Source organism: Phoxinus phoxinus, assembly GCF_949152265.1.
Source record: "Phoxinus phoxinus genome assembly, chromosome: 24".
NCBI lineage: Eukaryota > Metazoa > Chordata > Actinopteri > Cypriniformes > Leuciscidae > Phoxinus > Phoxinus phoxinus.
The window spans coordinates 6452797-6460360 of NC_136899.1; the positions used below are offsets into that span (position 1 = coordinate 6452797).

The following is a 7564-nucleotide window of genomic DNA, read 5'->3' on the forward strand; positions in this document are numbered from 1 at the left end:
GCCGTCTGCCGGAAGCTAGTTATTTTAGTCGATAAAGTTTTAAATATGGATATTTTTATTACACGAACGCATCGCTTTACTTCATAAGGCCGTTATTAACCCCGGGAGACACGTAGAGCACTTTAGATGGACTTCCAAAGACATACACCCATTCACTCCCATTATAAAGCTTGGAAGAGCCAGGACATTTTTAATAACTCCGATTGTATTCGTCTGAAAGAAGAATAACATATACACCTAGGCTTCAGGGTGAGTAAATCATGGGGTAATTTTCATTTTTGGGTGAACTATCCCTTTAATGTAGGCTACTGCAAGGCGACAGTTTGATCATAATTGATTTATACTAGGCCTAATAAACAAACAAGAAATATATATTTAAAATCTAAATAAGTGGTATTTACACTATGATATAACATTATTATATTTTATTTGCTGAACAACAGACATGGACAGCCAGTCCACATGTAGGCTATTTCTACCCAATTTTCTTTTTTCTGCACATAGGTATGACTTGGACAAAGTATGCTCGTGCATTAGCAATACTAGATAAACATCTCAGGACTCTCTATGTCTCGCGTGAATTCATGTGAGAAAACGTTTTTTTTGTTGTTGGTCAGGGACGCTGGCCAAAGATCTTAATTTGTGAACCAGACAAGAAGATGACAGATGACAAGGAAACTTGTTGTGTAGTGTAAGTCGCACCATGGCAATCCCTGTAGTCTCATAGACCTGTAGTGTGAGACGTTTGCGGGCGTTAATCGAACAAATCGTTAGCGTCGGACGTCATAGACCTTATTCACGGCAACATTGATTTTTAACGGAAATGAAAGTGAGGCTGTGAGGGATAGACGCATCTTCAACTGGTTGTACTGTTATGTAATGTGTTTTTGGATGGTTCTGCTGACGAAACACTGCAAAAATATCTTTCCAAGAAATTTCAGAAGACAAATAACTCCAGGCAAAAACACGGTAAAAAAAACACACAAAAAAAACGGTGCTCTGAATAAGGTCTTGCTTCTCTGAACGAGTAACGTTTTTATGTTTAAAGAAATGTAGTGAAGTTATTATGAATGTATTTAGGTTAAGACTATAATGTACTTCAGTATGTAACTAAGTAAAACTAGCATTGGCTACTGTATTTTGACAAGTATTCGCATGTGCTTTTGCATATTTGCATGGCTTTGTTTCTGGTAAGCAGATTATGAACAACAACCACTGAAACTTTTTATTTTTTAATATGGAAGTCAATCAGGATTGTAATTGTGGATGTAAATGTGTTCTTTCAGGTGTCATTGTGGAAATTTGCCAAGGATCCCAGAGTGTGACCTAATCAACAATCATCATACTAGTAGTGAGTAGCCTACAACCTGTCTTGGGCCTGTTGTACATTCCTGACACTTTCATACTTCTCACACATTAACTTCATTCATTTTATGGACCTCGGTAGTTCGCATATCATACAGAACCAAAGATATTGTATGCAAACAAAAAAACCCCCCACAAAAATAGTAAATTCTCCTAAAATGTAACAGATCCATGTGGAAATGTTATTTGATTTCAAAACCCATCAACACAAACATCAAATTACCAAACAATTAACATTTACAGACCAATACAACACTATTTTAACACTCTCAAACAAATATTAATTCATACACACACACACACAGAGAGAGAGAGAGAGAGAGAGAGAGAGAGACGCTTGCTGAAATGTTCCTTTGCCAAAGCAAACACCACTCCATAGAAGAGCAGCAGTCAGATTACCATTGAGTTCAGTGTCCCAGCATCATGATGAAACTTCACGGAAATAACCTGCAACATCTGCACCGTGGCCACTGCTGCGGAGCAAATGCATCTTTGCCTCGCACTCATCGCCGCACTCTCTTGCCCCAGTGCATTCTGGGGGTTTGGGTGACAAAAGGCACAACAAAATAATTTCAGTCTAGCTTTGTCCTTTTATAAAGATGTCACAGCCCATTCTCTAAAACCTAGTAAGCTGCATACCTAGACAGCATTTTGAGTTTCTATTAAGACCTCATTTTGGTGTAAAAAGGCAAAAAAATTATAATGCCAATGTTAAATCGTCAGATGCTTGGCAACAAAACATTTTATGATAAACAATGCTACGCTCTTATAAATAAAAGTTCTTTGTTGGCATCGATGGTGAAACTTTAACATAGTACATTGTTTTTATTATACAAAAAGTTCTTTATTGTGGAAAAAGGTTCTTTAAAATGTTCTGTTCACTGAAAGGCTCTTTGGAGAACCAATAATTGTTGTTCTATGTCATTACTTTGAAAACCCCCTTTTGGAACCCTTATGTTACACTAAAAGTGTATGATTTACTAAACAGTTAATGCATTTTTGTAAAGGATTATAGTTTACTTCAAAATGTAAAGATATTTTGAAGAATGTAGACTACATTCTTCAAAATATCTTCTTTTGTGTTCGGCAGAAGAAAGAAAATCATACAGGTTTGAAACAACTTGAGGGTGAGTAAATGATGACAGAATTTTCATTTTGAAGTGAACTATCCCTTTATTTTTTTTAAAGTTTTTAGTTTCCGAGTTGCAACTGGCATTCTGTTGCACTAGGAAATTCCAACTTTTGAACAGAATGCAAAATAAGGTAGAGTTGCACAAATCCCAAAATGCATTGCAATATGATGGTGTTAAAAAAATATTATGGAACATATAAATTCTGATTATAGCCTAAATATAATTAGATTTTATTTAATATAAAAAGTATTAATACAAACGATTCAAAATAATGTATTTTTGTGCTTATAAGTGCAACACGCTAGTAAAATTAAATTAGGATGCCGCCTTAGGGCCGGTTCACACAGAATGCTTTATTGCTGTTAAAAACACAAGAAATGAAAATAAAGTGCAAGGTCAAGAGATGCGTTTTTGAAAAAATGTAACAACTTTTAACTTAAGCACCGCTGTGTCGTGTGAGACGCTGCAAAAGACGCGAGCGCAACGGTTAAAGATGTCTGTCTAGCGTGTTTACATTGAAAACATAATCTAAAAGTGTCACAGTGAATGTAAAAACAGGAGTTGTGTGAACGGCCCTTCAGAAGGCAGCTGTCTATGTAGACAGCAACACAGCTCACTCAGTTTCAGAACAAAGCTATTATGTGGAAGAAATGTATCAGTTCTGAAAATTTGTCTGGGAGCTTCATGGGTTCCTCGGGTTTACACTTTACTCCCATAATGCCTCAGAGACCAAAGAAACTTTAATTACAAATCAAGCAGCACGGGCTGTTGCCAATGAAACGGCCGTTCTATGCACACACTCCAAAAAGAAGTGTTATTCTTAATTGCAGGTCAGTGTAAAACTGATGTGTCAGCTGCTGTGACTGCTAATTAATTCTGCTCACAAACGAAGCCAGAGACAATCTCCATCTGCTGCTGTTTAACCTGGAAAAGAGTGGCATGTTGGATTGTCATGCTCTTATTATGATAGAGTGCTCGTCTGCGATTATGACTTTTATTGGAACAAGGAACACTGATGCACATTCTTGCATCTTACATTATTTTCTTATTTAGGGGATATCACAGTCGTGTGTGTGTGTGTGTGTGTGTGTGTGTGTGCGTGCGTGCGTGCGTGCGTGCGTGCGTGCGTGCGTGCGTGCGTGCGTGCGTGCGTGCGTGTGTGTGTGTGAGTGAGAACTAGCCTTAGTTTCCCCCTATGATGTTTCTTAAAAATACCAGGCTATGATATTATTGGTTAATATAATTTTTCTGCCCACAAGGCCTTCGTTACAACAGCAGAAAAGACTACAACATTTCTGAGAAAAGCATACATATTTCTTTAGAATAAAATAATTTGTGGAATAGAATCTTTCTTCACCGTTTTTTATTCAGTTTACAAAAGCGTAATTATAAATGATTCTTTAGAATAATATGCACAAAGCAATCATGCACAGTCAGACACAATCATGGAACATAAAGGAACAATTATTAAAGTTAATCGGTTCATTTTAAATTTCATGTTGACTCTAAATGAGGGCTGGTCATTTAATTCTGACCTAATCAGATGTGGGGTTAGTCGTGTGGGCTCATGGTCTTTCAGAAGAGGGAAATCAGCCCCCATAATGCTTCTGTCTGAGAAAACAGGCATCATCAATAATGAATTACTAAACAAGGCCATCATTAAGTGCATCCCACTGTCTGTCCAGCTCAGGGATGGGCCGGGGTGTTCAGACAGCATGACTCATGCACGGACTTGCAGAGATTAGGCTGAGAAATAGAGAAAGATTTAGACCGAGAGAGAGAGACAGGAAGAAAGGGTTCAGGGTGGAGTGTGTGTGTGTGCGTGTGTGTGAGAGAGGGAGAGAGGGCTGCCATTAGAGTTTATTCAAGTTAAGAGTCACAATGACAGTCTCTGCTCAGTAGAGTAGAACCAGAACACATAAAACAGAGAGAAACAAGATCTTCTAAGTGATCTATCTATCTATCTATCTATCTATCTATCTATCTATCTATCTATCTATCTATCTATCTATCTATCTATCTATCTATCTATCTATCTATCCATCAATATAAAGCAAAAAATCCAGGATAAAGATGTGCTGTCTGTATATCTATTTATATCTATACTTCCATTTACCTATATTTCCTGATCTGTCCATCCATCCATCCATCTATACATCTTCTAATTGAAAAAATGAAGTAGAATTGATTAAATCAATGTTTGTAAATTAAAGTTAAATTGAAAGTTTATTACTTAATAATTAAGGCAACGGGCTTCCTCACTTAAAGTTAAGTGAATGATCACTTTTTACAGTCTATCTATCTATCTATCTATCTATCTATCTATCTATCTATCTATCTATCTATCTATCTATCTATCTATCTATCTATCTATCTATCTATCTATCTATCTATAGTATCTATACATCCATTTACCTATCTATATATTCAATCCATCTGTCATCTAACGATCTGTGTATCTATCTATCCATCCGTCCTTCTGTCTGTCTATCCATCTGTCCGTCCATCCATCCATCCATCCATCCATCCATCCATCTATCTATCTATACTTCCATTTACCTATTGATTCATCCATCCGTGCATATATATATATATATATATATATATATATATATATATATATATATAAATCATCCATCAATCCATCCATCCATCTATCCATCATCCATTCATACATCTATCCATCCATCTATCTGTATATCCATCAATCCATCCATCTATATAAAGTTAAAAATTCAGGATGAGTAGGTGTTCCGAAAAAAATTAAATCCAAATGTGTTTTTCCTATCGAGTGTTTTTTCATTCAATTATTTCCTATTTATTGAAACATTCTTGAATTATTTGGTAACAAAAAGGCGACAGAATAACAAGTATAGCACTGATAAAAGGGACGAGTGCAGATGGAGTGAGATCTCGCAGGGTCAGATGGAGGACAGACGTTCAGAATAACACCTCTGAGTCCAGTGAAGATCATTCCGACAGACAGCCGGATATCACAGTCAGTTGCTTATCGCAGGACCTTGAAAATACCAGGGGGAAAAACCCAGCCCCTCTTTCTCGTTCACCTTCAAAGTGGGTCTAATACGGCCTTAAAGAATACTTGATATTCTCCTATTGGTATTTGTAGATGGAGGTGCTGCTCACACATTCAGTCGGCGTGGAGGAAAGGTTGTGTCTTGGGACTCAATAGATTAGTAAGTCTGGGGACAAGTGCCTGGATGCCCCTGTTTAGCATGTGAATGACACACCAGTGTGTGTTATTGGCTTTGGTCGTAGGAGCCAAGAAGCAGTGAGAGGGACAGTGGAGAGACCATTCAAAAGCAATTGTATTTGCATTAAATATGTATCAATGAAATATCATGTTACATGAGGTAGCTGCTGTCCCTGGACAAAAAACGAAAATCCTCTGAGAAATAAACAGATCCAGGATGTAGAAACATGTAGGAATGAATAAGAAACATTTAGGATTCTGAACTATTTATAGTTGTTGCGGTTATATCAGGATCTTTTGAATGATCTCATCTCAATATAGCGAATCTTAAAACCCCAAGATTGGTCTTTGTATTCTAGCCTTTGAATCTACAGCTCAACAGAAAAAGATCCATATTTTACCAGTGTGCACTCCGAATTCAATATGAAAAGATTAAATGGTTGCCTATTGTGAAATAATGGCACATCTTGCAAGCTGATTCCTGGAAAAAAAACAACTTTTCTTTTCCGTGAATCAAATACATACAGTAGTCAGTTTCCCGAATGACTCTTTTAAAAACTGGTTAATTTTAGTAAATCAGAATCATAGAGCATAAACAGTGCAGTCTGATTCATAAACACTCTCTTCAACCAATTGTTTTAGTGAATCAACAACATGTAATGAAACCAATGTAATCCATTCATGAACAAATGACTCTTTTCAACCAGTTCTTTTTAGTGAACCGTTAACAATGCTAGACAAGTGTAGTCCCATTCATGAATAAAGGAATAGACGAAAAGAATAAAAACGAAAAGTATAAATAATTTTTAGTGATTCAAAAGATACAGCACAATCATCTATCTATCTATCTATCTATCTATCTATCTATCTATCTATCTATCTATCTATCTATCTATCTATCAGACAATTTCAACAACAGTTAGTGAAAAAAAACTTTTTTTTTTCATTCTGTCCTTACATGCCACATAAACAAATGACAATGCATTTGACTTCTAAATATAAACCTTCAAATCTATTTTCAAAGACACTCATTTAAGACTGGACAGAATTAAACAAACAACCAAGCGTAAACACAATGAAATGAGACGCGAGACACAACACAAGCACTAGCGCTGCTAATGCTGATCGACAGAGAGCAGGAGTCTTGAATTGAACACTGAGTGCTCTGTGAATTTGTACCGAGGCAAGCAGACAGTAGATGCTTTCCTGCGCTCTGCTTGAACCTAAAATGAAAGTGTTATTTTTTTTCCCCCTCTCTCTTTGCTTTTGACAATGAAGCTCTCCGTGAAGATTGAACGCCCTGCGTTTACAGGAGGTGGGGACCTGAGAGCTTCACTCTGAAGGGGCCTCTCTTGGGGGTAGCCAGCATTTAGAAGATCTGATTAATCATAGTCTCTCTCTCTCTCTCTCTCTCTCTCTCTCTCTCTCTCTCTCTCTCTCTCTCTCTCTCTCTCTCTCTCTCTCTCTTTGAGGTGATAGCTCAGAGAAAGCAGGAGGCCTGGCCCTCGTTACGTGTGCGTCCGGGGAGAGACAGCAGTTTACAGAGCTGCATGTGAGCAGGAGAGATGAATGAACGGCACGGTGAAATAATCAATTATCACCCTCTTCACCACTGGAAACAGACCACACACACTCACTGCAAAAATTATTACGGGGTTTTTGCCTTTGTCGTTTTAGTAATATATTACATCTAATATTTAACTTGTTTTAAGTAAATCGCCAAAACAAGATAAATCAAGACTGAAATAAATAAATTCTTTTTTTCAGCAAGGATGCATTAAAGGAGGCATATTTATAATGTTTCAAAAGATTTCTGTTTCAAATAAATGCTGTTCTTTTGAACATTCTATTCGTC

General features: G+C 36.9%; 1 long non-coding RNA gene across 4 annotated transcripts; it reads left to right on the forward strand.

The window, feature by feature from the left end:
* The first annotated feature begins 557 nt into the window (after nt 1-557).
* Nucleotides 558-7564, forward strand: LOC306992732. 4 transcript variants are annotated; one of them, XR_013796330.1, is made up of 3 exons: nt 558-969; nt 1287-1351; nt 7182-7564. It is a non-coding gene; the product is annotated as an uncharacterized lncRNA (long non-coding RNA). The 4 variants fall into 4 exon arrangements; XR_013796331.1 differs by having other exon boundaries at nt 558-691; nt 7189-7563; XR_013796332.1 differs by having other exon boundaries at nt 7189-7489.